At 46.1% G+C, this 10,103-nt stretch overlaps 1 protein-coding gene across 3 annotated transcripts in view; it reads left to right on the plus strand.

Annotated features, from left to right (window-relative positions):
- Positions 1-6,601: 6,601 nt before the first annotated feature.
- Positions 6,602-10,103, plus strand: part of ZFP30 (ZFP30 zinc finger protein) — a 24,470-nt gene continuing 20,968 nt past the window's right edge. For 2 of the 3 annotated variants that reach the window (XM_017870589.1, XM_017870591.1), the window contains exons 1-2: positions 6,602-6,689; positions 7,229-7,396. The gene's annotated coding sequence lies outside the window, so the exon portion shown is untranslated. The other variant, XM_017870590.1, reaches the window with a different exon arrangement.

Raw genomic sequence — 10,103 nt, forward strand, 5'->3', positions numbered from 1 at the left:
GGTGAAACCCCGTCTCTACTAAAAAAATACAAAAAACTAGCCGGGCGAGATGGCAGGCGCCTGTAGTCCCAGCTACTCGGGAGGCAAGGCAGGAGAATGGCGTGAACCTGGGAGGCGGAGCTTGCAGTGAGCCGAGACAGAGCGAGACTCGGTCTCAAAAAAAAAAAAAAAAATTTCAACTGTAACAGTCTACTCACTTTTGGAATTACTGACAAGGTTTATGTCCATCAATACTTTTAGGTAATTTTCATTTAAGTTGCCTATTCAATATTCATTTTCTTTCCTTGTCTTCTAATTTTAATTGATTACTGGTAATTTTTATAGATACCTTCACAAAAGACACAAAAGACATAAAAGTGTATCATAAAATGTTGGGATTTTATGTCCCATTGTCCATTTTTGGAAAAGGTAATTTAATCTCATAGAAACTGATAAACATTTAATGGTGATTATCTGTTCCTTCCAAATTTGCTTGGTAAACACTATGTCATACTTAATTTTTTGTTTTGTTTTGTTTTTGAGACGGACTCTCACTGTCACCCAGGCTGGAGTGCAGTGGCGTAATCCCAGCTCACTGCAACCTCTGCTCCCCCGGGTTCAAGCAATTTTCTGCCTCAGCCTCCCCAGTAGCTGGGACTACAGGTGCCCACCACCATACCCCGCTAATTTTTGTATTTTTAGTAGAATCAGGTTTCACCATATTGGCCAGGCTGGTCTCAAACTCCTGACCTTGTGATCTGCCTGCCTCAGCCTCGCAAAGTATTGGGATTACAGGTACATGTACATGCCACCATGCCTAATTTTTTTTTTTTTTTTTTTTTTTTTTAAGAGACAGAGTCTTGCTGTGTCACCCAGGCTGGAGTGCAGTAGCACAATCTCGGCTCACTGCAACTTCCACCTCCTGGGCTCAAGCAATCCTCTCGCCTCAGCCTCCCAAGTAGCAGAGACCACAGGTGTGTGTCACCGTGCCCAGCTGTTGTTTTTGTATTTTTAGTAGAGACAAGGTTTTGCTATGTCGTTCAGGTTCGTCTCAAACTTCTGGGCTCAGGCGATCTGCCCACCTCAGCCTCCCAAAGTCGTGGGATTACAGGCATGAGCCACAGGACTAGCCATGCCTGGCTAATTAAAAAAAAAAAAAAATTGTAGTGACAGGGTCTAGATATGTTGCCCAGGCTGGTCTCAAATTATCATCCTGCTTCAGCTTCCCAAAGCACTGGAATTACAGATATGAGCCCTGTTTCCTGACAGTATTGGTTAATTGTAATAAATGTATCATATTAAGGTAAATGTTACTAGTAGGGGAAACTGGGTGTGGGCATATGAAATTGTCATATCTTTGTATCTTATATAAATCTAAAACCATTGTAAAAACTAGTTCATTTAGAAAAAAAATTAATGACTTTTTTTTTTGGCTTTTGTAACCAAAGATTCCAAAGATAAATGGAACTTCGGGTATGGCATGATCAAGATGTTCACTATGTCATCAGGTTTCAACACTGAACGCTCAGCTCTCCCTTTGCCAGTGTTTTGGCTTTGACTTGAGGCTAATTTCCTCATGACTGCATCACTTCCAGGCCTCCTCTCTGGACATATCCCTTTCAGTATAAGAGGGACAGCACCTTTGCCTAGCATTCCAAAATAAACCTCTGAGATTCACTTTTACTGGGTCAAGGTAATTGATATGCCCAATCGTAAACCAAGAGCTTCAGCGTGCAAGGAGCCCTCCCTACATGGAGGCACACACAGTCCCACATCTTTTGAGCTTCAGAGGTCAAAGCTCTTGAGGTGTGGCTTGGACCTGCTTCCCTTCTCTCTCATCATCTTGGGTCCAGTTAACCATCACCAACAACCTGGGAAAAGGAAAAAATGGGACCTCATGGCCAAACAGGCTGTTCACTGCTTATGGCACCCCTACAACTGGACCAGAGACTCTTGCCAGGGCTGGCATGTACAGGTACAAGCCACACTTACACTCCATTCGTGACTCAGTAATGACTTCACTTCAATCTCATAGTGAAACTCCCAACTGCTTCCACAGCACCAAGTCCCCAGCACAGGCAACACCTCCCCTGGAGAAGTCCCAGCCAACAAGCTCTGCCACTCTTCTCCCTGCAATTCTGCCCTGAAAATGTCTGGGCCTCAGTTGTGTGAAATAGGCAGGGCAATTTCTGCCCTACTCTGTAGCCACTTGAGAAATCGAGTCAAAGAATTTACTCACATACTGACATCCTGCAGGGTAAGGCTGTGCCTCTTGTGTGTGTGTGTGTGTTTTTGAGACGGAGGCTTAGTCTGTTGCCAAGGCTGGAGTGCAGTGGCATGATCTTGGCTCACTGCAACCTCCACCACCGGGGTTCAAACCATTCTCCTGCCTCGGCCTCCTAAGTAGCTGGAATTACAGGCACCTGCCACTATGCCTGGCTAATCTGTGTATTTTTAGTAGAGACGGGGTTTCACCATAATGGCCAGGCTAGTCTCAAACTCCTAACCTCAGGTGACCCGCCTATTTTGGCCTCCCAAAGTGCTGGGGTTACAGGCATGAGCTGTAACAGGGTAAGGCTGTACCTTTTATGGGTTGTCAGCAGCTCAATGTCTTGCTATTAAAACAAGAGGTTTACTAGATATATCCAAACATAAGAAGAGTGGGGCACAGGATTCTACTCCAGACAGCAACACCAGCTGTGTGGGCTCCTTCCCCACAGGGGTCACAGCAGTCCTGGAACGGATTACTGTGGAAGAAACCAGCACTCACAGACCAGGACTCTGTTTATGAGCTCACTCAGAGACCTAACTGCCCCATCTCCTATTCCAAGAGAAGGCTTATCATTGGTCCTGCATCTCGTACCTTGCATGGAAATTCTGTCTTCAAAGGCAACCCTGCAGTAATTGAAGCAAAGCAGATGTCTAATGCATCAGAGTGACCCCGTACCAAGCTACATCCCAAGCCCATTGACTGGCAATGACCAGCTGACCATGGGGCTTCTGGAATGGAAAATTCATGGAATAGGACAGTACATCAGATCCCTGTCAAGATCCCTCTCCATATACTTAGTAATAATAATTTTATAGTTGGTGAAAGGGTAACACATGTTCATAGTTCTTTTCAAAAGCAAATCAAACTGTTAAAAAGGGTGTCCCATTAAAGGTAGGTTTCTCTCCTATTCTGACCAGTCCCTCAGTTCTACCCCAGTCCCAGAAATCCACTTAATCATTTTCTTGCATCTCATTCTAGATATCCCATCCTCACACAAGCACATGTATGCATCTAAGTATACTTCCTATTTTTTACACATTTCTAGTTTTTTTTTTTTTTTTTTTTTTTTTAAACAATTTTTTTTTTATCCCCATATTAAACTTTTTTTTTTTTTCAGACGGAGTCTCGCTCTGTCGCCCAGACTGGAGTGCAGTGGCGCAATCTCCACTCACTACACGCTCCGCCTCCCGGGTTCACGCCATTCTCCTGCCTCAGCCTCCCCCATATTAAACTTTCTTAGAGACTATTTTATTATTTTTTTTTATTTCTGAGACAGGGTCTCACTCTATTACCCAGTCTGGAGCACAGTGGCATGACTACAGCTCACTGCAGCCTCAATTTCCTAGACTCAAGTCATTCTCCCACTTCAGCCTCCTGAGTGGCTGGGACTAAGGTGCATGCCACCATGCCTGGCTAATAAACTTTTTGTAGAGATGGGATCTCATGTTACCCAGGCTGGTCTCCAACTCCTGAGCTCAAGCAATCCCCATGCCTAGCTAGGCCTCCCAAAGTGCTAGGATTACAGGCATGAGCCACCACTCCCAGCCTCTTAGAGACATTTTTTTTTTTTTTTTTTGAGAGTCAGGGGGGTCTCACTCTATCGCCCAGGCTGGAGTGCAGTGGCGTGATCTCAGCTCACTGGAACCTCCGCCTCCCAGGTTCAAGCAATTCTCCTGCCTCGGCCTCCTGAGTAGCTGGGATTACAGGCGTGTACTACCACATCTGGCTAACTTTTGTGTTTTTAGTAGAGATGGGGTTTCACCATGTTGGCCAGGCTGGTCTCGAACTCCCAACCTCAAGTGATCCACCAAAGTGTTGGGATTACAGGTGTGAGTCACTGCACCTGGACTCCTTTGACTTTTAAAGGTGTCTCAGTAGGCAATAAATTAAATGGTCAATTACCAGAAGGGTGAGGCTCTGGAGACAACAGCCAGCCATGAAAAGCCATCCAAATTTTCTCCCTTCCAGTGAGCAAGGCACATCCCAGTGAGGTGGGGGTGAGACAGACTACAAAAGCAGCCCAGACACTATCAGTGAACACCTCCAGTCCCATCTGTCCATCAAGGGGGCAGTGGGCAGCCATGTCTCTCCTTTAGGAGCCAAGTGGAACAGCGAAGGGTCAGCAGCCAACAGAACCTGGTGGACAGTGGGATCTTCGCTATGGTTGCATTCAAGTGCTGGAAACATCACTTCTTTGAAGAAATCAAGTGGCCAGACCAATTCTTACATCATCAACCCTGATGAATCCATCTGGACTTAGTAAGAAAAGACGGATACAGCTGGAGAACCTTGAACTGTGGATCATATACTGAAGTTCCAGCCTCATGCCAGTGGAAATGCTGCAGCCTCAGAGATCTGCAGATCAAAGACTGTGATGCCATCATGCTTATTTAAAGAGGCTGACAAGAGCCTGTAAGTTCTCAGGGATAGCCATGCCCAGGCTAACCATGATCTAGATGCCCAGTGGTCCTGTCTCTACTTCACACTCTTATCAAGATCATTGTGATGTTTCTGAAGCATAAATATGAACCCAGCCCTCCCCTGTTCAATTCCTGCTCCCCATTACTTACAGAATGAAGTTCAAGTTCCTGTGCTTCATTCAGGGTCTTTGAAAATCTAGCCCTTGTTTACCCCTGTAGTTCCCCTCCCCACTCCCTAAAGGCATCCCACACTTCTGCCATGCACAAACATTTGCAAGTCCCCAAATGCTGACTGCCAGGTCATACCTCCATTACTCTTGAGTCAACAATCCTTTTTTTTTTTTTTTTTGAGATGTAGTCTTGCTCTGTCGCCCAGGTTGGAGTACAGTGTTGCGATCTCGGCTCACTGTAACCTCTGCCTCCTGGGTTCAAGCGATTCTCCTGTCTCAGCCTCCTGGGTAGCTGGGATTACAGGCATGTGCCACCATGCCCAGCTAATTCTTGCTTTCTTTTTTCTTTTTTGATGGAGTCTCGCTCTGTCGCCAGGCTTAAGTGCAGTGGTGTGATCTCGGCTTACTGCAACCTCTGACTCTCTGGTTGAAGCTATTCTCCTGCCTCAGCCTTCCCAGTAGCTGGGATTACAGCCACACGCTACCACGCCCAGCTACTTTTATTTCTAGTAGAGACAGAGTTTCACCATGTTGGCCAGGATGGTCTCAGGATCACCTGAGGTGAGGAGTTTGAGACCAGAATGCTTGGAGACATTGAATTTATCCAAGAGTTCATCTAGGAACAAAGGAGAAAAAACAAATCTCATTTGTTAGAATATTCCAAGTCCAGGTATGGAAGAAAATAAAATGCCTCTCCCTCCCGTTTCATGGTGTCCTATTCATTTCAATTTTCTGACACAGTCCATCATTTGGAAGTAAAAGCAACCTTATTCCTTTCCAATTTTTTTCCTGCAATTATTTTACTTGCCTAACACAACAGTCCTGAGGGCACACAAGGGCCAGATGCAGATAATCAAAATCCCAACACTCAGTTTCATAGAGACCCACAAACCGTATCCATGGAAAACCAGAACCAGAAGCGCTGCCCTAGCAAAAGCATTCTGGAAATAACACGGGACGAGGCAGAGCCACAGTCACAGATCCGATCTCAGGTATGTCACAAAGGAAGACACAAACCGCGCAGATCTCAAAGACCCTTACAGCCAGCGTCCGAGTCAGGCACCACCGCGCAGCTTTCTCTGCGGCACCATCCCAATCCCCCGCTGGAGAACCGCACACGCGCACTCATCAGCCCCTGTGCAAGAAAACTGGGTCCAGGTACGCGGGGGTGCGGCGGCCGTCACTCAGCAAACACCACAGGGAGCACGCGCCGCGCCTTGGTCCACGCTCGCCACACCGGGGTTTCCTCCATCCAGCTCACCGCCAGGGTCACGGCTACAGGCCTAAGTTTGGACACTCCATCCCCATAGGGATCCTGTAGCCAACCTCCATCCACATCCAAATCTCCCCATCCCTCGGCAGGTGCGGCCCCACACGTCTCCCTTGCTCCCTGAAGAGCCGCCAGGTTCGCCCCGCGCGCTTGCGCACTCCGGGCGGAGGCCGATTTCCAGATCCAGTGAGGCCTCGCTGGGGGCGGGGCTCGCAGCCGCCGCCTGGAGCCGAGCTGAGAACCAAATGAAACATAAAAAGCCGGAATACTGGTTTTTTAAAATTTTGGACCGTAGTATCCACAGGGGAGCAGGCCCGGATTATCTTTAATGGCACTGGTCAGTCACGGGGCCGCCATTAGAGGTAGAGGCCTGTGGCAAGGGACATTACGGCCCCTCTGGGTGCGCCTCCGCCGCCGCACTATCCCTGCCGAGACCCGGCCCCACGCGCCCCTCCCGGTCCGGAGCAGCTGCGGGACTTGCCTCCGCCCCCCGCGCGCTTGCGCATTCGCGAGCGAGACAGGCGCTCTCCTGTATTCTGGCGCTGCTGACTCCAGGGCTGGACGATCCTCAGAGTCTGGTGAGGCCGGAACTGGGAGCCGGGCGCCGCTGTGGCCGCTGCTTTTCTGAGAGAAAAGAGCGCGGGGTGGGTGGTTTTGCAGGCAGGACCGGAGGTGGAGAAAAGGTTCCTATGGAGCCTCAGGCCGCTGTGCGTTTTTTCCCGGGACTGAGCTTCTGCAGCCCTGAGGCCTGGAGGCCCGGACGGCAGTAATTGTGCCGGGCCCGGTTCGTGCGTGCGGCCTATGGTGCAATTGGAGACCGAGGCCCTGCGCATCCTCTTCCGTTCTTCAGCCACTTAGGCTCGGCCGTAGCGAAAAGGTCCAAGAGGGAAGTCAGAGGTGAACGCCCCAGGATGAAGGTCCCCTGCAAAACGCTGGGACCTAGATTTGGGGCGGGTGTCTGGGGTCTGGGAGGACACCTGAACAGTTCCGAAAAGACACAGTGGGTGGTCCCGGGGCGTGGGCAACTGGGTATGGAACTACAGGGTACCCGGAACTTCGAACCCAGACGCGGGTGACTGCGGATCCTCTGCCCTGTCGTTTCCATTTGTGCATGCAGGTGGCGGTTAGCTGGGGCCAGGGAAGCCTGGAAGGGGGGTTCCAATCGAGTCAAGAAAAGCCTGGGGTGTCCTGAACTGTGGCTGCTTCCCCAGCCCTGCCAGTTTCCAAAGGAGGCGCCTGAGAAGGAGAAACGAATCGCTGCTGCTCTTCTAAAAGCCGGTTCCGTGTGAGTTCGTGCTGCTGCTTTGTTTCTGTGAAATGCATTCGACTTCCTTCCGTTTAAAATCCTGCTTGAGAATGATCTATTTATTGATTTGGGCCTTAGGATTTCCCTACCTAGTTAACGACAGGGGACCTAATTAATAGATTTCCCTTTTTTAGTGCCTACTTCATGCTGTTCTATAGTTAGACACATGGTTAGTTAACTGTGAGCTGTATGTTCAGTTACTCTGCGAGCGCTGTTTTTCTAAGGATTTTGATGATACGGAAATACCCTTGCTTGAGATTAATGTTCATACTTTGTTTTTGTTAAGGAGTTTTCTAGGGTTTAGATATGTTTTAATGATTCCGGGGTAGAAAGATAATGTCTTTTTTTCCAGGAAATTCATGAGTAGAAGTTTTTGGTACCAGCCAGATGTGATTTGAGGTTTGGCAGCATGAGTTTATTTTGGGTATATCTTTGGATCGACTGAGAGAGGTGTAGTGTAGTGTAGTGTAGTGTAGTGATTAAGTATTTCGAGCCTAGATTAAGTGGATTTGAATCATGACTGCCACTTAAAGCTAAACGAGTTTAAGCAATCTGTGCTTCAGTTTCCTCATAATTGTAATAGTGTATACTTCACGGTGTTGTTTTGAAGATGACATGGATTAATATTTGTGAAGCTCTTGGGAGAGTGCCTGGCACATAGTGAGTCCTTAATTCATCCTAGCCACTAGTATTAAAATGATGATGCTCAGTCATTCCCTGTCAGCTCTGTGTATTCCCAAGAGCAATGCAAATGTGAAAGTAATTATGATGGATGCTTGCAAGCGGGAAAATGAGCCAGACCCTCCCGTGGACCAAAACAGGGATTGGTAACATAAGTCCTTGGACTCTGTTTATGAGCTTTCGGGGCAACAAAGATATTTTAAGATTATATCCAGAATTGTTATATGTATTTGTAAATGGTTAATTTTTGCAGGGGAGCGAGGAAGTCTGTCATGGCATGGTATTATCGGAGTTATGTAAGCTCCAACAACATTGATTCTCACTGTCTAGAAATGACATAATTGGGAATGGCTTTTGGGATGTTCTTTTATAAAATTAATATCTAGCAATATGGAAATGGTTAAATCACACTCCATCCATGTGATGGAATGTTATGCAATAATAAGAATTGTGTTTATATTTACTCGTAAGAAAAAAGTATAATGTAATATTGAGAAGTATTGTTGTAAATAAGAATCGCCAAGAAATTGTTACATATGAATCTTGAATACTACAATATTTTTAAGTTATTTTGCAACAATGTAATATTTAAATATTAAATCGCTAGATATTTAATGATAGTTATTTATTGGAGCTGAGGAGGGGTAAATGCAAGTTATTAAGTAGCTGCTGTGAAATGAGAATTTGTTCTTGTCTGCCATTCTTACTGGCTCTTAATCACTTTGGAAATGACATGAACCAGGATTGTAATCCTTCACAGAACTATTTCAGGGTCTTGATGAGATACAATACTTTTTTTTTTTTTTTTTTGAGGCAGAGTCTCGCTCTGTCACCCGGGCTGGAGTGCAGTGGCCAGATCTCAGCTCACTGCAAGCTCCGCCTCCCGGATTTACACCATTCTCCTGCCTCAGCCTCCTGAGTAGCTGGGACTACAGGCTCCCGCCACGTCGCCCGGCTAGTTTTTTTTTGTATTTTTAGTAGAGACGAGGTTTCACCGCGTTAGCCAGGATGGTCTCGATCTCCTGACCTCGTGATCCGCCCGTCTCGGCCTCCCAAAGTGCTGGGATTACAGGCTTGAGCCACCGCGCCCGGCCCCAACTTTCTTAATGACTTTAAGGTAGCCTATCTTCCCAGTCATTTAAAATTTTTTTGGAATAGCTTTTTAAAATATTTCTGATGATAGAATTAATACAAGGTTGTGAAATATTAGTAACTATGGAACCTATAAAGAAAATTAAAATGATCAATGGTTCCAATGTCCAGAAACAATCATTATTAATGTTTTAGAGCGTATTTTCCCAAAATATTTCTACAAGCCTGTGTCGTTTTGTGTGTGGTTTTATTTATTTATTTTTATTATTATTATTTTTTGAGGTGGAGTTTCGCTCTTATTGCCCAGGCTGGAGTGCAATGGTGCGATCTTGGCCCACTGCAACCTCCGCCTCCTGGGTTCAAGCGATTCTCCTGCCTCAACCTTCCAAATAGCTGGGATTATGGGCACCCGCCACCATGTCCGGCTAATTTTTGTATTTTTAGTAGAGACAGGGTTTCACTATGTTGACCAAGCTGGTCTCAAACTCCTGACCTCAGACAATTCACCCGCCTCAACTTCCCAAAGTGCTGGATTACAGGTGTGAGCCACCTTACCCAGCTGGTGATTTTATCTCTGAAGAATAGGCTAAGACTCACAGAAAATTTGAAAGACTTGAAAATTTGAAAAACTAAGTTTAAAAGAGGAATTCAGTGCTCTTGTGGATTATATAACTCCATGGATGTATGGAGAAAAGTGACATCCCGATGATCCACTTCTGGTTTGACAAACCTTCCAAATATTTGGTTCTTCAGATTATGGAAATTTCAGTTGAGATTTAAATCTGATTTTAAAATTAATTTTAAAATCTCAGAATTGAAATTTTAGGAGTTTTTTTCATCTGTTCAAGTCTGTTTCCCTTTAATGGTCTAAAAAATCTAATCATGTATTGTGTTGTAATCTGTTTTTTTTTTT

Source organism: Rhinopithecus bieti, unplaced genomic scaffold, assembly GCF_001698545.2.
Source record: "Rhinopithecus bieti isolate Rb0 unplaced genomic scaffold, ASM169854v2 scaffold_5002, whole genome shotgun sequence".
In the NCBI taxonomy this organism is placed as follows: Eukaryota; Metazoa; Chordata; class Mammalia; order Primates; family Cercopithecidae; genus Rhinopithecus; species Rhinopithecus bieti.